Genomic DNA, 16,642 nt, shown 5'->3' on the forward strand with positions numbered 1-16,642 from the left:
GACCTCTCCCAAATGTCTGTATTGGCAATAAAAAGAAAAAGTTTCCAATTTAAATAGCTAGAGAATAAAAACAATTTGCCAGTAATGTGAAAAAACCTACAGCACCTGGTGTTCCCATGTGGTCTCCCACCCAAGTACTAACCAGGCCCATCACTGCTTAGCTTCCAAGATCAGACGAGATTGGGCGTATCCAATGTGGTATGGCTGTAGGTGAGATACAAGCTCTTTTTTGCCCTCTTCTACTTCTATAACCAGGTAAGTTAATAAAAAAGTTTCCTAACTGTATTGGCTTACTGAAAAAAATCATGTGTTGGTAATGTAAAAAGACTTAAAGGACATGATATTAGCAGGTGGTCTCAAATTAAACTACTAAAGAGGCTCAACACTGTTTAGCTGCCAAAAGCAGTTGGAATTGGGCCGAAACAGTGTGGTAAGTCTTTAGATGATGGCTATTGTGTCTGTTTGACCTCTCCCAAATGTCTGTATTGGCAATAAAAATAAAAAGTTTCCAATTTAAATAGCAAGAGAATAAAAACAATTTGCCAGTAATGGGAAAAAACCTACAGCACCTGGTGTTTCCATGTAGTCTCCCACCCAAGTACTAACCAGACCCAACACTGCTTAGCTTCCAAGATCAGACAAGATTGGGTGTATCCAATGTAGTATGGCTGTTGGTGAGATACCGGCACTTTTTTGCCCTCTTCTACTTCTATAACCAGGTAAGCTAATAAAAAAGTTTCCTAACTGTTTTGGCTTACTAAAAAAAAATCATGTGTTGGTAATGTAAAAAGACCTACAGGACATGATATTAGCAGGTGGTCTCAAATTAAACTACTAAAGAGGCTCAACACTGTTTAGCTGCCAAAAGCAGTTGGAATTGGGCAGAAACGTTGTGGTAAGTCTTTAGGTGATGGCTATTGTGTCTCTTTGACCTCTCCCAAATGTCTGTATTGGCAATAAAAAGAAAAAGTTTCCAATTTAAATAGCTAGAGAATAAAAACAATTTGCCAGTAATGGGAAATCCCTACAGCACCTGGTGTTCCCATGTGGTCACCCACCCAAGTACTAACCAGGCCCATCACTGCTTAGCTTCCAATATCAGACGAGATTGGGCGTATCCAATGTGGTATGGCTGTAGGTGAGATACAGGCACTTTTTTGCACTCTTCTACTTCTATAACCAGGTAAGCTAATAAAAAAGTTTCCTAACTGTTTTGGCTTACTGAAAAAAATCATGTGTTGGTAATGTAAAAAGACCTACAGGACATGATATAAGCAGGTGGTCTCAAATTAAACTACTAAAGAGGCTCAACACTGTTTAGCTGCCAAAAGCAGTTGGAATTGGGCCGAAAAGTGTGGAAAGTGTTTAGGTGATGGCTATTGTGTCTGTTTGACCTCTCCCAAATGTCTGTATTGGCAATAAAAAAAAGTTTCCAATTTAAATAGCTAGAGAATAAAAACAATTTGCCAGTAATGGGAAAAAACCTACAGCAACTGGTGTTCCCATGTGGTCTCCCACCCAAGTACTTACCAGACCCAACACTGCTTAGCTTCCAAGATCAGACGAGATTGGGCATATCCAATGTGGTATGGCTGTTGGTGAGATACCAGCACTTTTTTGCCCTCTTCTACTTCTATAACCAGGTAAGCTAATAAAAAGGTTTCCTAACTGTATTGGCTTACTGAAAAAAATCATGTGTTGGTAATGTAAAAAGACCTACAGGACATGATATTAGCAGGTGGTCTCAAATTAAACTACTAAAGAGGCTCAACACTATTTAGCTGCCAAAAGCAGTTGGAATTGGGCCGAAACGTTTTGGAAAGTCTTAAGGTGATGGCTATTGTGTCTGTTTGACCTCTCCCAAATGTCTGTATTGGCAATAAAAAGAAAGAGTTTCCAATTTAAATAGCTAGAGAATAAAAACAATTTGCCAGTAATGGGAAATCCCTACAGCACCTGGTGTTCCCATGTGGTCACCCACCCAAGTACTAACCAGGCCCATCACTGCTTAGCTTCCAAGATCAGACGAGATTGGGCGTATCCAATGTGGTATGGCTGTAGGTGAGATACAGGCACTTTTTTGCACTCTTCTACTTCTATAACCAGGTAAGCTAATAAAAAAGTTTCCACACTGTTTTGGCTTACTGAAAAAAATCATGTGTTGATAATGTAAAAAGACCTACAGGACATGATATAAGCATGTGGTCTCAAATTAAACTACTAAAGAGGCTCAACACTGTTTAGCTGCCAAAAGCAGTTGGAATTGGGCCTAAACAGTGTGGTAAGTTTTTAGGTGATGGCTATTGTGTCTGTTTGACCTCTCCCAAATGTCTGTATTGGCAATAAAAAGAAAAAGTTTCCAATTTAAATAGCTAGAGAATAAAAACAATTTGCCAGTAATGGGAAAAAACCTACAGCACCTGGTGTTCCCATGTGGTCACCCACCCAAGTACTAACCAGGCCCAACACTGCTTAGCTTCCAACATCAGACGAGATTGGGCGTATCCAATGTGGTATGGCTGTAGGTGAGATACACGCAATTTTTTGCACTCTTCTACTTCTATAACCAGGTAAGCTAATAAAAAGGTTTCCTAACTGTTTTGGCTTACTGAAAAAAATCATGTGTTGATAATGTAAAAAGACCTACATGACATGATATAAGCATGTGGTCTCAAATTAAACTACTAAAGAGGCTCAACACTGTTTAGCTGCCAAAAGCAGTTGGGATTGGGCCTAAACAGTTTGGTAAGTTTTTAGGTGATGGCTATTGTGTCTGTTTGACCTCTTCCAAATGTCTGTACTGGCAATAAAAAAAAAAAAGTTTCCAATTTAAATAGCTAGAGAATAAAAACAATTTGCCAGTAATGGGAAAAAAACCTACAGCACCTGGTGTTCCCATGTGGTCTCCCACCCAAGTACTAACCAGGCCCAACACTGCTTAGCTTCAAAGATCAGACGAGATTGGGCGTATCCAATGTGGTATGGCTGTAGGTGAGATACAGGCCCTTTTTTGCCCTTTTCTACTTCTATAACCAGGTAAGTTAATAAAACAGTTTCCCAACTGTATTGGCTTACTGAAAAAAATCATGTGTTGGTAATGTAAAAAGACCTAAAGGACATGATATTAGCAGGTGGTCTCAAATTAAACTACTAAAGAGGCTCAACACTGTTTAGCTGCCAAAAGCAGTTGGAATTGGGCCGAAACAGTGTGGTAAGTTTTTAGGTGATGGCTATTGTGTCTGTTTGACCTCTCCCAAATGTCTGTATTGGCAATAAAAATAAAAAGTTTCCAATTTAAATAGCAAGAAAATAAAAACAATTTGCCAGTAATGGGAAAAAACCTACAGCACCTGGTGTTCCCATGTGGTCTCCCACCCAAGTACTAACCAGGCCCATCACTGCTTAGCTTCCAAGATCAGACGAGATTAGGCTTATTCAATGTGGTATTGCTGTAGGTAAAATACATGCACTTTTTTACCCTCTTCTACTTCTATAACCAGGTAAGCTAATCAAAAAGTTTTCTAACTGTTTTGGCTTACTGAAAAAAATCATGTGTTGATAATGTAAAAAGACCTACAGGACATGATATAAGCATGTGGTCTCAAATTAAACAACTAAAGAGGCTCAACACTGTTTAGCTGCCAAAAGCAGTTGGAATTGGGATTAAACAGTGTGGTAAGTTTTTAGGTGATGGCTATTGTGTCTGTTTGACCTCTCCCAAATGTCTGTATTGGCAATAAAAAGAAAAAGTTTCCAATTTAAATAGCTAGAGAATAAAAACAATTTGCCAGTAATGTGAAAAAACCTACAGCACCTGGTGTTCCCATGTGGTCTCCCACCCAAGTACTAACCAGGCCCATCACTGCTTAGCTTCCAAGATCAGACGAGATTGGGCGTATCCAATGTGGTATGGCTGTAGGTGAGATACAAGCACTTTTTTGCACTCTTCTACTATAACCAGGTAAGCTAATAAAAAGGTTTCCTAACTGTTTTGGCTTACTGAAAAAAATCATGTGTTGATAATGTAAAAAGACCTACAGGACATGATATAAGCATGTGGTCTCAAATTAAACTACTAAAGAGGCTCAACACTGTTTAGCTGCCAAAAGCAGTTGGGATTGGGCCTAAACAGTTTGGTAAGTTTTTAGGTGATGGCTATTGTGTCTGTTTGACCTCTTCCAAATGTCTGTACTGGCAATAAAAAAAAAAAAGTTTCCAATTTAAATAGCTAGAGAATAAAAACAATTTGCCAGTAATGGGAAAAAACCTACAGCACCTGGTGTTCCCATGTGGTCTCCCACCCAAGTACTAACCAGGCCCAAGACTGCTTAGCTTCAAAGATCAGACGAGATTGGGCGTATCCAATGTGGTATGGAGTAGGTAAGATACAGGCACTTTTTTACCCTCTTCTACTTCTATAACCAGGTAAGCTAATCAAAAAGTTTTCGAACTGTTTTGGCTTACTGAAAAAAATCATGTGTTGATAATGTAAAAAGACCTACAGGACATGATATAAGCATGTGGTCTCAAATTAAACTACTAAAGAGGCTCAACACTGTTTAGCTGCCAAAAGCAGTTGGAATTGGGATTAAACAGTGTGGTAAGTTTTTAGGTGATGGCTATTGTGTCTGTTTGACCTCTCCCAAATGTCTGTATTGGCAATAAAAAGAAAAAGTTTCCAATTTAAATAGCTAGAGAATAAAAACAATTTGCCAGTAATTTGAAAAAACCTACAGCACCTGGTGTTTCCATGTGGTCTCCCACCCAAGTACTAACCAGGCCCATCACTGCTTAGCTTCCAAGATCAGACGAGATTGGGCGTATCCAATGTGGTATGGCTGTAGGTGAGATACAAGCACTTTTTTGCACTCTTCTACTTCTATAACCAGGTAAGCTAATAAAAAGGTTTCCTAACTGTTTTGGCTTACTGAAAAAAATCATGTGTTGATAATGTAAAAAGACCTACAGGACATGATATAAGCATGTGGTCTCAAATTAAACTACTAAAGAGGCTCAACACTGTTTAGCTGCCAAAAGCAGTTGGGATTGGGCCTAATCAGTTTGGTAAGTTTTTAGGTGATGGCTATTGTGTCTGTTTGACCTCTTCCAAATGTCTGTACTGTCAATAAAAAAAAAAAGTTTCCAATTTAAATAGCTAGAGAATAAAAACAATTTGCCAGTAATGGGAAAAAAACTACAGCACCTGGTGTTTCCATGTGGTCTCCCACCCAAGTACTAACCAGACCCAACACTGCTTAGCTTCCAAGATCAGGCGTATCCAATGTGGTATGGCTGTTGGTGAGATACCGGCACTTTTTTGCCCTCTTCTACTTCTATAACCAGGTAAGCTAATAAAAAAGTTTCCTAACTGTTTTGGCTTACTGAAAAAAATCATGTGTTGGTAATGTAAAAAGACCTACAGGACATGATATTAGCAGGTGGTCTCAAATTAAACTACTAAAGAGGCTCAACACTGTTTAGCTGACAAAAGCAGTTGGAATTGGGCCGAAACGTTGTGGTAAGTCTTTAGGTGATGGCTATTGTGTCTCTTTGACCTCTCCCAAATGTCTGTATTGGCAATAAAAAGAAAAAGTTTCCAATTTAAATAGCTAGAGAATAAAAACAATTTGCCAGTAATGGGAAATCCCTACAGCACCTGGTGTTCCCATGTGGTCACCCACCCAAGTACTAACCAGGCCCATCACTGCTTAGCTTCCAAGATCAGACGAGATTGGGCGTATCCAATGTGGTATGGCTGTAGGTGAGATACAGACACTTTTTTGCACTCTTCTACTTCTATAACCAGGTAAGCTAATAAAAAAGTTTCCTAACTGTTTTGGCTTACTGAAAAAAATCATGTGTTGGTAATGTAAAAAGACCTACAGGACATGATATAAGCAGGTGGTCTCAAATTAAACTACTAAAGAGGCTCAACACTGTTTAGCTGCCAAAAGCAGTTGGAATTGGGCCTAAACAGTGTGGTAAGTTTTAAGGTGATGGCTATTGTGTCTGTTTGACCTCTTCCAAATGTCTGTACTGGCAATAAAAAAAGTTTCCAATTTAAATAGCTAGAGAATAAAAACAATTTGCCAGTAATGGGAAAAAACCTACAGCAACTGGTGTTCCCATGTGGTCTCCCACCCAAGTACTTACCAGACCCAACGCTGCTTAGCTTCCAAGATCAGACGAGATTGGGCATATCCAATGTGGTATGGCTGTTGGTGAGATACCAGCACTTTTTTGCCCTCTTCTACTTCTATAACCAGGTAAGCTAATAAAAAAGTTTCCTAACTGTATTGGCTTACTGGAAAAAATCATGTGTTGGTAATGTAAAAAGACCTACAGGACATGATATTAGCAGGTGGTCTCAAATTAAACTACTAAAGAGGCTCAACACTATTTAGCTGCCAAAAGCAGTTGGGATTGGGCCTAAACAGTGTGGTAAGTTTTTAGGTGATGGCTATTGTGTCTGTTTGACCTCTTCCAAATGTCTGTACTGGCAATAAGAAAAAAAAGTTTCCAATTTAAATAGCTAGAGAATAAAAACAATTTGCCAGTAATGGGAAAAAACCTACAGCACCTGGTGTTCCCATGTGGTCTCCCACCCAAGTACTAACCAGGCCCAACACTGCTTAGCTTCCAAGATCAGACAAAATTGGGCGTATACAATGTGGTATGGAGTAGGTGAGATACAGGCCCTTTTTTGCCCTCTTCTACTTCTATAACCAGGTAAGTTAATAAAAAAGTTTCCGAACTGTATTGGCTTACTGAAAAAAATCATGTGTTGGTAATGTAAAAAGACCTAAAGGACATGATATTAGCAGGTGGTCTCAAATTAAACTACTAAAGAGGCTCAACACTGTTTAGCTGCCAAAAGAAGTTGGAATTGGGCCGAAACAGTGTGGTAAGTCTTTAGATGATGGCTATTGTGTCTGTCTGACCTCTCCCAAATGTCTGTATTGCCAATAAAAAGAAAAAGTTTCCAATTTAAATAGCTAGAGAATAAAAACAATTTGCCAATAATGGGAAAAAACCTACAGCACCTGGTGTTCCCATGTGGTCACCCACCCAAGTACTAACCAGGCCCATCACTGCTTAGCTTCCAACATCAGACGAGATTGGGCGTATCCAATGTGGTATGGCTGTAGGTGAAATACAAGCACTTTTTTGCACTCTTCTACTTCTATAACCAGGTAAGCTAATAAAAAGGTTTCCTAACTGTTTTGGCTTACTGAAAAAAATCATGTGTTGATAATGTAAAAAGACCTACAGGACATGATATTAGCAGGTGGTCTCAAATTAAACTACTAAAGAGGCTCAACACTGTTTAGCTGCCAAAAGCAGTTGGAATTGGGCCGAAACAGTGTGGTAAGTCTTTAGGTGATGGCTATTGTGTCTCTTTGACCTCTCCCAAATGTCTGTATTGGCAATAAAAGTAAAAAGTTTCCAATTTAAATAGCTAGAGAATAAAAACAATTTGCCAGTAATGGGAAATCCCTACAGCACCTGGTGTTCCCATGTGGTCACCCACCCAAGTACTAACCAGGCCCATCACTGCTTAGCTTCCAAGATCAGACGAGATTGGGCGTATCCAATGTGGTATGGCTGTAGGTGAGATACAGACACTTTTTTGCACTCTTCTACTTCTATAACCAGGTAAGCTAATAAAAAAGTTTCCTAACTGTTTTGGCTTACTGAAAAAAATCATGTGTTGGTAATGTAAAAAGACCTACAGGACATGATATAAGCAGGTGGTCTCAAATTAAACTACTAAAGAGGCTCAACACTGTTTAGCTGCCAAAAGCAGTTGGAATTGGGCCTAAACAGTGTGGTAAGTTTTTAGGTGATGGCTATTGTGTCTGTTTGACCTCTTCCAAATGTCTGTACTGGCAATAAAAAAAGTTTCCAATTTAAATAGCTAGAGAATAAAAACAATTTGCCAGTAATGGGAAAAAACATACAGCAACTGGTGTTCCCATGTGGTCTCCCACCCAAGTACTTACCAGACCCAACGCTGCTTAGCTTCCAAGATCAGACGAGATTGGGCATATCCAATGTGGTACGGCTGTTGGTGAGATACCAGCACTTTTTTGCCCTCTTCTACTTCTATAACCAGGTAAGCTAATAAAAAAGTTTCCTAACTGTATTGGCTTACTGAAAAAAATCATGTGTTGGTAATGTAAAAAGACCTACAGGACATGATATTAGCAGGTGGTCTCAAATTAAACTACTAAAGAGGCTCAACACTATTTAGCTGCCAAAAGCAGTTGGAATTGGGCCGAAACGTTTTGGTAAGTCTTTAGGTGATGGCTATTGTGTCTGTTTGACCTCTCCCAAATGTCTGTATTGGCAATAAAAAGAAAAAGTTTCCAATTTAAATAGCTAGAGAATAAAAACAATTTGCCAGTAATGGGAAAACCCTACAGCACCTGGTGTTCCCATGTGGTCACCCACCCAAGTACTAACCAGGCCCATCACTGCTTAGCTTCCAAGATCAGACGAGATTGGGCGTATCCAATGTGGTATGACTGTAGGTGAGATACAGGCACTTTTTTGCACTCTTCTACTTCTATAACCAGGTAAGCTAATAAAAAAGTTTCCTAACTGTTTTGGCTTACTGAAAAAAATCATGTGTTGATAATGTAAAAAGACCTACAGTACGTGATATAAGCAGGTCGTCTCAAATTAAACTACTAAAGATGCTCAACACTGTTTAGCTGCCAAAAGCAGTTGGGATTGGGCCTAAACAGTGTGGTAAGTTTTTAGGTGATGGCTATTGTGTCTGTTTGACCTCTTCCAAATGTCTGTACTGGCAATAAGAAAAAAAAGTTTCCAATTTAAATAGCTAGAGAATAAAAACAATTTGCCAGTAATGGGAAAAAACCTACAGCACCTGGTGTTCCCATGTGGTCTCCCACCCAAGTACTAACCAGGCCCAACACTGCTTAGCTTCCAAGATCAGACAAAATTGGGCGTATACAATGTGGTATGGAGTAGGTGAGATACAGGCCCTTTTTTGCCCTCTTCTACTTCTATAACCAGGTAAGTTAATAAAAAAGTTTCCCAACTGTATTGGCTTACTGAAAAAAATCATGTGTTGGTAATGTAAAAAGACCTAAAGGACATGATATTAGCAGGTGGTCTCAAATTAAACTACTAAAGAGGCTCAACACTGTTTAGCTGCCAAAAGAAGTTGGAATTGGGCCGAAACAGTGTGGTAAGTCTTTAGATGATGGCTATTGTGTCTGTCTGACCTCTCCCAAATGTCTGTATTGGCAATAAAAAGAAAAAGTTTCCAATTTAAATAGCTAGAGAATAAAAACAATTTGCCAATAATGGGAAAAAACCTACAGCACCTGGTGTTCCCATGTGGTCACCCACCCAAGTACTAACCAGGCCCATCACTGCTTAGCTTCCAACATCAGACGAGATTGGGCGTATCCAATGTGGTATGGCTGTAGGTGAAATACAAGGACTTTTTTGCACTCTTCTACTTCTATAACCAGGTAAGCTAATAAAAAGGTTTCCTAACTGTTTTGGCTTACTGAAAAAAATCATGTGTTGATAATGTAAAAAGACCTACAGGACATGATATTAGCAGGTGGTCTCAAATTAAACTACTAAAGAGGCTCAACACTGTTTAGCTGCCAAAAGCAGTTGGAATTGGGCCGAAACAGTGTGGTAAGTCTTTAGATGATGGCTATTGTGTCTGTTTGACCTCTCCCAAATGTCTGTATTGGCAATAAAAGTAAAAAGTTTCCAATTTAAATAGCAAGAGAATAAAAACAATTTGCCAGTATTGGGAAAAAAAACTACAGCACCTGGTGTTTCCATGTGGTCTCCCACCCAAGTACTAACCAGACCCAACACTGCTTAGTTTCCAAGATCAGACAAGATTGGGCGTATCCAATGTGGTATGGCTGTTGGTTAGATACCGGCACTTTTTTGCCCTCTTCTACTTCTATAACCAGGTAAGCTAATAAAAAAGTTTCCTAACTGTTTTGGCTTACTGAAAAAAATCATGTGTTGGTAATGTAAAAAGACCTACAGGACATGATATTAGCAGGTGGTCTCAAATTAAACTACTAAAGAGGCTCAACACTATTTAGCTGCCAAAAGCAGTTGGAATTGGGCCGAAACGTTTTGGTAAGTCTTTAGGTGATGGCTATTGTGTCTGTTTGACCTCTCCCAAATGTCTGTATTGGCAATAAAAAGAAAAAGTTTCCAATTTAAATAGCTAGAGAATAAAAACAATTTGCCAGTAATGGGAAAACCCTACAGCACCTGGTGTTCCCATGTGGTCACCCACCCAAGTACTAACCAGGCCCATCACTGCTTAGCTTCCAAGATCAGACGAGATTGGGCGTATCCAATGTGGTATGACTGTAGGTGAGATACAGGCACTTTTTTGCACTCTTCTACTTCTATAACCAGGTAAGCTAATAAAAAAGTTTCCTAACTGTTTTGGCTTACTGAAAAAAATCATGTGTTGATAATGTAAAAAGACCTACAGGACATGATATAAGCAGGTGGTCTCAAATTAAACTACTAAAGATGCTCAACACTGTTTAGCTGCCAAAAGCAGTTGGGATTGGGCCTAAACAGTGTGGTAAGTTTTTAGGTGATGGCTATTGTGTCTGTTTGACCTCTTCCAAATGTCTGTATTGGCAATAAAAAAAAGTTTCCAATTTAAATAGCTAGAGAATAAAAACAATTTGCCAGTAATGGGAAAAAACCTACCGCCCCTGGTGTTCCCATGTGGTCACCCACCCAAGTACTAAACAGGCCCATCACTGCTTAGCTTCTAAGATCAGACGAGATTGGGCGTATCCAATGTGGTATGGCTGTAGGTGAGATAAAGCCACTTTTTTTGCACTCTTCTACTTCTATAACCAGGTAAGCTAATAAAAAAGATTCCTAATTGTTTTGGCTTACTGAAAAAAATCATGTGTTGATAATGTAAAAAGACCTACAGGACATGATATAAGCAGGTAATCTCAAATTAAACTACTAAAGAGGCTCAACACTGTTTAGCTGCCAAAAGCAGTTGGAATTGGGCCTAAACAGTGTGGTAAGTTTTTAGGTGATGGCTATTGTGTCTGTTTGACCTCTCCCAAATGTCTGTATTGGCAATAAAAATAAAAAGTTTCCAATTTAAATAGCAAGAGAATAAAAACAATTTGCCAGTAATGGGAAAAAACCTACAGCACCTGGTGTTTCCATGTGGTCTCCCACCCAAGTACAAACCAGACCCAACACTGCTTAGCTTCCAAGATCAGACAAGATTGGGCGTATCCAATGTGGTATGGCTGTTGGTAAGACACCGGCACTTTTTTGCCCTCTTCTACTTCTATAACCAGGTAAGCTAATAAAAAAGTTTCCTAACTGTATTGGCTTACTGAAAAAAATCATGTGTTGGCAATGTAAAAAGACCTACAGGACATGATATTAGCAGGTGGTCTCAAATTAAACTACTAAAGAGGCTCAACACTGTTTAGCTGCCAAAAGCAGTTGGAATTGGGCCTAAACAGTGTGGTAAGTCTTTAGGTGATGGCTATTGTGTCTGTTTGACCTCTTCCAAATGTCTGTACTGGCAATAAAAAAAAAAAGTTTCCAATTTAAATAGCTAGAGAATAAAAACAATTTGCCAGTAATGGGAAAAAACCTACAGCACCTGGTGTTCCCATGTGGTCTCCCACCCAAGTACTAACCAGGCCCAACACTGCTTAGCTTCCAAGATCAGACAAAATTGGGCGTATACAATGTGGTATGGAGTAGGTGAGATACAGGCCCTTTTTTGCCCTCTTCTACTTCTCTAACCAGGTAAGTTAATAAAAAAGTTTCCCAACTGTATTGGCTTACTGAAAAAAATCATGTGTTGGTAATGTAAAAAGACCTAAAGGACATGATATTAGCAGGTGGTCTCAAATTAAACTACTAAAGAGGCTCAACACTGTTTAGCTGCCAAAAGAAGTTGGAATTGGGCCGAAACAGTGTGGTAAGTCTTTAGATGATGGCTATTGTGTCTGTCTGACCTCTCCCAAATGTCTGTATTGGCAATAAAAAGAAAAAGTTTCCAATTTAAATAGCTAGAGAATAAAAACAATTTGCCAATAATGGGAAAAAACCTACAGCACCTGGTGTTCCCATGTGGTCACCCACCCAAGTACTAACCAGGCCCATCACTGCTTAGCTTCCAACATCAGACGAGATTGGGCATATCCAATGTGGTATGGCTGTAGGTGAAATACAAGCACTTTTTTGCACTCTTCTACTTCTATAACCAGGTAAGCTAATAAAAAGGTTTCCTAACTGTTTTGGCTTACTGAAAAAAATCATGTGTTGATAATGTAAAAAGACCTACAGGACATGATATAAGCATGTGGTCTCAAATTAAACTACTAAAGAGGCTCAACACTGTTTAGCGGCCTAAGCAGTTGGGATTGGGCCTAAACAGTTTGGTACGTTTTTAGGTGATGGCTATTGTGTCTGTTTGACCTCTTCCAAATGTCTGTACTGGCAATAAAAAAAAGTTTCCAATTTAAATAGCTAGAGAATAAAAACAATTTGCCAGTAATGGGAAAAAACCTACAGCACCTGGTGTTCCCATGTGGTCTCCCACCCAAGTACTAACCAGGCCCAACACTGCTTAGATTCCAAGATCAGACGAGATTGGGCGTATCCAATGTGGTATGGCTGTAGGTGAGATACATGCCCTTTTTTTGCCCTGTTCTACTTCTCTAACCAGGTAAGTTAATAAAAAAGTTTCCCAACTGTATTGGCTTACTGAAAAAAATTATGTGTTGGTAATGTAAAAAGACCTAAAGTACATGATATTAGCAGGTGGTCTCAAATTAAACTACTAAAGAGGCTCAACACTGTTTAGCTGCCAAAAGCAGTTGGAATTGGGCCGAAACAGTGTGGTAAGTTTTTAGGTGATGGTTATTGTGTCTGTTTGACCTCTCCCAAATGTCTGTATTGGCAATAAAAAGAAAAAGTTTCCAATTTAAATAGCAAGAGAATAAAAACAATTTGCCAGTAATGGGAAAAAACCTACAGCACCTGGTGTTCCCATGTGGTCTCCCACCCAAGTACTAACCAGGCCCATCACTGCTTAGCTTCCAAGATCAGACAAGATTAGGCTTATTCAATGTGGTATGGCTGTAGGTAAGATACAGGCACTTTTTTACCCTCTTCTACTTCTATAACCAGGTAAGCTAATCAAAAAGTTTTCTAACTGTTTTGGCTTACTGAAAAAAATCATGTGTTGATAATGTAAAAAGACCTACAGGACATGATATAAGCATGTGGTCTAAAATTAAACTACTAAAGAGGCTCAACACTTTTTAGCTGCCAAAAGCAGTTGGAATTGGGCCTAAACAGTGTGGTAAGTTTTTAGGTGATGGCTATTGTGTCTGTTTGACCTCTACCAAATGTCTGTATTGGCAATAAAAAGAAAAAGTTTCCAATTTAAATAGCTAGAGAATAAAAACAATTTGCCAGTAATGGGAAAAAACCTACAGCACCTGGTGTTCCCATGTGGTCTCCCACCCAAGTACTAACCAGGCCCATCACTGCTTAGCTTCCAAGATCAGACGAGATTGGGCATATCCAATGTGGTATGGCTGTAGGTGAGATACAAGCACTTTTTTGCACTCTTCTACTTCTATAACCAGGTAAGCTAATAAAAAGGTTTCCTAACTGTTTTGGCTTACTGAAAAAAATCATGTGTTGATAATGTAAAAAGACCTACAGGACATGATATAAGCATGTGGTCTCAAATTAAACTACAAAAGAGGCTCAACACTGTTTAGCTGCCAAAAGCAGTTGGGATTGGGCCTAAACAGTTTGGTAAGTTTTTAGGTGATGGCTATTGTGTCTGTTTGACCTCTTCCAAATGTCTGTACTGGCAATAAAAAAAAAAAGTTTCCAATTTAAATAGCTAGAGAATAAAAACAATTTGCCAGTAATGGGAAAAAACCTACAGCACCTGGTGTTCCCATGTGGTCTCCCACCCAAGTACTAACCAGGCCCAACACTGCTTAGCTTCCAAGATCAGACGAGATTGGGCGTATCCAATGTGGTATGGCTGTAGGTGAGTTACAGGCCCTTTTTTGCCCTCTTCTACTTCTATAACCAGGTAAGTTAAAAAAAAAGTTTCCTAACTGTATTGGCTTACTGAAAAAAACCATGTGTTGATAATGTAAAAAGAACTAAAGGACATGATATTAGCAGGTGGTCTCAAATTAAACTACTAAAGATGCTCAACACTGTTTAGCTGCCAAAAGCAGTTGGGATTGGGCCTAAACAGTGTGGTAAGTTTTTAGGTGATGGCTATTGTGTCTGTTTGACCTCTTCCAAATGTCTGTACTGGCAATAAAAAAAAGTTTCCAATTTAAATAGCTAGAGAATAAAAACAATTTGCCAGTAATGGGAAAAAACCTACCGCACCTGGTGTTCCCATGTGGTCACCCACCCAAGTACTAAACAGGCCCATCACTGCTTAGCTTCTAAGATCAGACGAGATTGGGCGTATCCAATGTGGTATGGCTGTAGGTGAGATAAAGGCACTTTTTTGCACTCTTCTACTTCTATAACCAGGTAAGCTAATAAAAAAGATTCCTAATTGTTTTGGCTTACTGAAAAAAATCATGTGTTGATAATGTAAAAAGACCTACAGGACATGATATAAGCAGGTGGTCTCAAATTAAACTACTAAAGAGGCTCAACACTGTTTAGCTGCCAAAAGCAGTTGGAATTGGGCCTAAACAGTGTGGTAAGTCTTTAGGTGATGGCTATTGTGTCTCTTTGACCTCTCCCAAATGTCTGTATTTGCAATAAAAAGAAAAAGTTTCCAATTTAAATAGCTAGAGAATAACAACAATTTGCCAGTAATGGGAAATCCCTACAGCACCTGGTGTTCCCATGTGGTCACCCACCCAAGTACTAACCAGGCCCATCACTGCTTAGCTTCCAAGATCAGACAAGATTGGGCGTATCCAATGTGGTATGGCTGTAGGTGAGATACAGGCCAATTTTTGCCCTCTTCTACTTCTATAACCAGGTAAGTTAATAAAAAAGTTTCCTAACTGTATTGGCTTACTGAAAAAAATCATGTGTTGGTAATGTAAAAAGACCTACAGGACATGATATTAGCAGGTGGTCTCAAATTAAACTACTAAAGAGGCTCAACACTGTTTAGCTGCCAAAAGCAGTTGGAATTGGGCCGAAACGTTGTGGTAAGTCTTTAGGTGATGGCTATTGTGTCTCTTTGACCTCTCCCAAATGTCTGTATTTGCAATAAAAAGAAAAAGTTTCCAATTTAAATAGCTAGAGAATAACAACAATTTGCAAGTAATGGGAAATCCCTACAGCACCTGGTGTTCCCATGTGGTCACCCACCCAAGTACTAACCAGGCCCATCACTGCTTAGCTTCCAAGATCAGACGAGATTGGGCGTATCCAATGTGGTATGGCTGTAGGTGAGATATAGGCACTTTTTTGCACTCTTCTACTTCTATAACCAGGTAAGCTAATAAAAAAGTTTCCTAACTGTTTTGGCTTACTGAAAAAAATCATGTGTTGGTAATGTAAAAAGACCTACAGGACATGATATAAGCAGGTGGTCTCAAATTAAACTACTAAAGAGGCTCAACACTGTTTAGCTGCCAAAAGCAGTTTGAATTGGGTCTAAACAGTGTGGTAAGTTTTTAGGTGATGGCTATTGTGTCTGTTTGACCTCTTCCAAATGTCTGTACTGGCAATAAAAAAAAGTTTCCAATTTAAATAGCTAGAGAATAAAAACAATTTGCCAGAAATGGGAAAAAACCTACAGCAACTGGTGTTCCCATGTGGTCTCCCACCCAAGTACTTACCAGGCCCAACACTGCTTAGCTTCCAAGATCAGACGAGATTGGGCGTATCCAATGTGGTATGGCTGTTGGTGAGATAACGGCACTTTTTTGCCCTCTTCTACTTCTATAACATGGTAAGCTAATCAAAAAGTTTTCTAACTGTTTTGGCTTACTGAAAAAAATCATGTGTTGATAATGTAAAAAGACCTACAGGACATGATATAAGCATGTGGTCTCAAATTAAACTACTAAAGAGGCTCAACACTGTTTAGCTGCCAAAAGCAGTTGGAATTGGGCCTAAACAGTGTGGTAAGTTTTTAGGTGATGGCTATTGTGTCTGTTTGACCTCTCCCAAATGTCTGTATTGGCAATAAAAAGAAAAAGTTTCCAATTTAAATAGCTAGAGAATAAAAACAATTTGCCAGTAATGGGAAAAAACCTACAGCACCTTGTGTTCCCATGTGGTCTCCCACCCAAGTACTAACCAGTCCCAACACTGCTTAGCTTCCAAGATCAGACGAGATTGGGCGTATCCAATGTGGTATGGCTGTAGGTGAGATACAGGCCCTTTTTTGCCCTCTTCTACTTCTATAACCAGGTAAGTTAATAAAAATGTTTCCTAACTGTATTGGCTTACTGAAAAAAATCATGTGTTGATAATGTAAAAAGACCTAAAGGACATGATATTAGCAGGTGGTCTCAAATTAAACTACTAAAGAGGCTCAACACTGTTTAGCTGCCAAAAGCAGTTGGAATTGGGCTGAAATAGTGTGGTAAGTCTTTAGATG

General features: G+C 39.1%; 25 non-coding genes and 11 pseudogenes across 25 annotated transcripts; all 36 read right to left on the reverse strand.

Moving 5' to 3' along the window:
- Positions 1 to 93: 93 nt before the first annotated feature.
- Positions 94 to 212, reverse strand: LOC146050865 (5S ribosomal RNA). The gene has a single exon (XR_014466364.1). It is a non-coding gene; the product is annotated as a 5S ribosomal RNA (ribosomal RNA).
- A 345-nt stretch (positions 213 to 557) lies between these two features.
- LOC146050743 (5S ribosomal RNA) lies at positions 558 to 676 on the reverse strand (annotated as a pseudogene).
- Positions 677 to 1,021: 345 nt separating this feature from the next.
- On the reverse strand, positions 1,022 to 1,140 carry LOC146051290 (5S ribosomal RNA). Its single transcript, XR_014466688.1, has one exon. It is a non-coding gene; the product is annotated as a 5S ribosomal RNA (ribosomal RNA).
- Positions 1,141 to 1,481: 341 nt separating this feature from the next.
- On the reverse strand, positions 1,482 to 1,600 carry LOC146051352 (5S ribosomal RNA). Its single transcript, XR_014466743.1, has one exon. It is a non-coding gene; the product is annotated as a 5S ribosomal RNA (ribosomal RNA).
- Positions 1,601 to 1,944: 344 nt separating this feature from the next.
- LOC146051046 (5S ribosomal RNA) lies at positions 1,945 to 2,063 on the reverse strand. The gene has a single exon (XR_014466467.1). It is a non-coding gene; the product is annotated as a 5S ribosomal RNA (ribosomal RNA).
- A 345-nt stretch (positions 2,064 to 2,408) lies between these two features.
- Positions 2,409 to 2,527, reverse strand: LOC146051042 (5S ribosomal RNA). The gene has a single exon (XR_014466463.1). It is a non-coding gene; the product is annotated as a 5S ribosomal RNA (ribosomal RNA).
- Positions 2,528 to 2,874: 347 nt separating this feature from the next.
- On the reverse strand, positions 2,875 to 2,993 carry LOC146051054 (5S ribosomal RNA). The gene has a single exon (XR_014466474.1). It is a non-coding gene; the product is annotated as a 5S ribosomal RNA (ribosomal RNA).
- A 345-nt stretch (positions 2,994 to 3,338) lies between these two features.
- LOC146051344 (5S ribosomal RNA) lies at positions 3,339 to 3,457 on the reverse strand. Its single transcript, XR_014466737.1, has one exon. It is a non-coding gene; the product is annotated as a 5S ribosomal RNA (ribosomal RNA).
- A 345-nt stretch (positions 3,458 to 3,802) lies between these two features.
- On the reverse strand, positions 3,803 to 3,921 carry LOC146050877 (5S ribosomal RNA). The gene has a single exon (XR_014466365.1). It is a non-coding gene; the product is annotated as a 5S ribosomal RNA (ribosomal RNA).
- A 343-nt stretch (positions 3,922 to 4,264) lies between these two features.
- Positions 4,265 to 4,382, reverse strand: LOC146050784 (5S ribosomal RNA; annotated as a pseudogene).
- Positions 4,383 to 4,727: 345 nt separating this feature from the next.
- LOC146051098 (5S ribosomal RNA) lies at positions 4,728 to 4,846 on the reverse strand. The gene has a single exon (XR_014466514.1). It is a non-coding gene; the product is annotated as a 5S ribosomal RNA (ribosomal RNA).
- Positions 4,847 to 5,191: 345 nt separating this feature from the next.
- LOC146050846 (5S ribosomal RNA) lies at positions 5,192 to 5,300 on the reverse strand (annotated as a pseudogene).
- Positions 5,301 to 5,644: 344 nt separating this feature from the next.
- LOC146051047 (5S ribosomal RNA) lies at positions 5,645 to 5,763 on the reverse strand. The gene has a single exon (XR_014466468.1). It is a non-coding gene; the product is annotated as a 5S ribosomal RNA (ribosomal RNA).
- A 341-nt stretch (positions 5,764 to 6,104) lies between these two features.
- Positions 6,105 to 6,223, reverse strand: LOC146051454 (5S ribosomal RNA; annotated as a pseudogene).
- A 345-nt stretch (positions 6,224 to 6,568) lies between these two features.
- On the reverse strand, positions 6,569 to 6,686 carry LOC146050771 (5S ribosomal RNA; annotated as a pseudogene).
- A 345-nt stretch (positions 6,687 to 7,031) lies between these two features.
- Positions 7,032 to 7,150, reverse strand: LOC146051129 (5S ribosomal RNA). Its single transcript, XR_014466542.1, has one exon. It is a non-coding gene; the product is annotated as a 5S ribosomal RNA (ribosomal RNA).
- A 344-nt stretch (positions 7,151 to 7,494) lies between these two features.
- LOC146051048 (5S ribosomal RNA) lies at positions 7,495 to 7,613 on the reverse strand. Its single transcript, XR_014466469.1, has one exon. It is a non-coding gene; the product is annotated as a 5S ribosomal RNA (ribosomal RNA).
- A 341-nt stretch (positions 7,614 to 7,954) lies between these two features.
- Positions 7,955 to 8,073, reverse strand: LOC146050769 (5S ribosomal RNA; annotated as a pseudogene).
- A 344-nt stretch (positions 8,074 to 8,417) lies between these two features.
- LOC146051062 (5S ribosomal RNA) lies at positions 8,418 to 8,536 on the reverse strand. Its single transcript, XR_014466481.1, has one exon. It is a non-coding gene; the product is annotated as a 5S ribosomal RNA (ribosomal RNA).
- Positions 8,537 to 8,881: 345 nt separating this feature from the next.
- On the reverse strand, positions 8,882 to 8,999 carry LOC146050773 (5S ribosomal RNA; annotated as a pseudogene).
- A 345-nt stretch (positions 9,000 to 9,344) lies between these two features.
- LOC146051130 (5S ribosomal RNA) lies at positions 9,345 to 9,463 on the reverse strand. Its single transcript, XR_014466543.1, has one exon. It is a non-coding gene; the product is annotated as a 5S ribosomal RNA (ribosomal RNA).
- Positions 9,464 to 9,809: 346 nt separating this feature from the next.
- On the reverse strand, positions 9,810 to 9,928 carry LOC146050770 (5S ribosomal RNA; annotated as a pseudogene).
- A 344-nt stretch (positions 9,929 to 10,272) lies between these two features.
- Positions 10,273 to 10,391, reverse strand: LOC146051063 (5S ribosomal RNA). The gene has a single exon (XR_014466482.1). It is a non-coding gene; the product is annotated as a 5S ribosomal RNA (ribosomal RNA).
- Positions 10,392 to 10,733: 342 nt separating this feature from the next.
- On the reverse strand, positions 10,734 to 10,852 carry LOC146051466 (5S ribosomal RNA; annotated as a pseudogene).
- A 346-nt stretch (positions 10,853 to 11,198) lies between these two features.
- LOC146050727 (5S ribosomal RNA) lies at positions 11,199 to 11,317 on the reverse strand (annotated as a pseudogene).
- A 345-nt stretch (positions 11,318 to 11,662) lies between these two features.
- LOC146050774 (5S ribosomal RNA) lies at positions 11,663 to 11,780 on the reverse strand (annotated as a pseudogene).
- Positions 11,781 to 12,125: 345 nt separating this feature from the next.
- LOC146051265 (5S ribosomal RNA) lies at positions 12,126 to 12,244 on the reverse strand. Its single transcript, XR_014466665.1, has one exon. It is a non-coding gene; the product is annotated as a 5S ribosomal RNA (ribosomal RNA).
- A 341-nt stretch (positions 12,245 to 12,585) lies between these two features.
- Positions 12,586 to 12,704, reverse strand: LOC146051083 (5S ribosomal RNA). The gene has a single exon (XR_014466500.1). It is a non-coding gene; the product is annotated as a 5S ribosomal RNA (ribosomal RNA).
- Positions 12,705 to 13,050: 346 nt separating this feature from the next.
- LOC146051418 (5S ribosomal RNA) lies at positions 13,051 to 13,169 on the reverse strand. Its single transcript, XR_014466803.1, has one exon. It is a non-coding gene; the product is annotated as a 5S ribosomal RNA (ribosomal RNA).
- A 345-nt stretch (positions 13,170 to 13,514) lies between these two features.
- On the reverse strand, positions 13,515 to 13,633 carry LOC146051001 (5S ribosomal RNA). The gene has a single exon (XR_014466427.1). It is a non-coding gene; the product is annotated as a 5S ribosomal RNA (ribosomal RNA).
- Positions 13,634 to 13,978: 345 nt separating this feature from the next.
- On the reverse strand, positions 13,979 to 14,097 carry LOC146050955 (5S ribosomal RNA). The gene has a single exon (XR_014466391.1). It is a non-coding gene; the product is annotated as a 5S ribosomal RNA (ribosomal RNA).
- A 342-nt stretch (positions 14,098 to 14,439) lies between these two features.
- LOC146051386 (5S ribosomal RNA) lies at positions 14,440 to 14,558 on the reverse strand. The gene has a single exon (XR_014466774.1). It is a non-coding gene; the product is annotated as a 5S ribosomal RNA (ribosomal RNA).
- Positions 14,559 to 14,902: 344 nt separating this feature from the next.
- On the reverse strand, positions 14,903 to 15,021 carry LOC146051277 (5S ribosomal RNA). Its single transcript, XR_014466676.1, has one exon. It is a non-coding gene; the product is annotated as a 5S ribosomal RNA (ribosomal RNA).
- A 344-nt stretch (positions 15,022 to 15,365) lies between these two features.
- LOC146051050 (5S ribosomal RNA) lies at positions 15,366 to 15,484 on the reverse strand. The gene has a single exon (XR_014466470.1). It is a non-coding gene; the product is annotated as a 5S ribosomal RNA (ribosomal RNA).
- A 342-nt stretch (positions 15,485 to 15,826) lies between these two features.
- Positions 15,827 to 15,945, reverse strand: LOC146051312 (5S ribosomal RNA). Its single transcript, XR_014466708.1, has one exon. It is a non-coding gene; the product is annotated as a 5S ribosomal RNA (ribosomal RNA).
- A 345-nt stretch (positions 15,946 to 16,290) lies between these two features.
- On the reverse strand, positions 16,291 to 16,409 carry LOC146051379 (5S ribosomal RNA). The gene has a single exon (XR_014466768.1). It is a non-coding gene; the product is annotated as a 5S ribosomal RNA (ribosomal RNA).
- Between the last annotated feature and the right edge of the window lie 233 nt (positions 16,410 to 16,642).

Source organism: Crinia signifera, chromosome 12 (genome assembly GCF_055691185.1).
Source record: "Crinia signifera chromosome 12, ASM5569118v1, whole genome shotgun sequence".
Taxonomy (NCBI): Eukaryota; Metazoa; Chordata; class Amphibia; order Anura; family Myobatrachidae; genus Crinia; species Crinia signifera.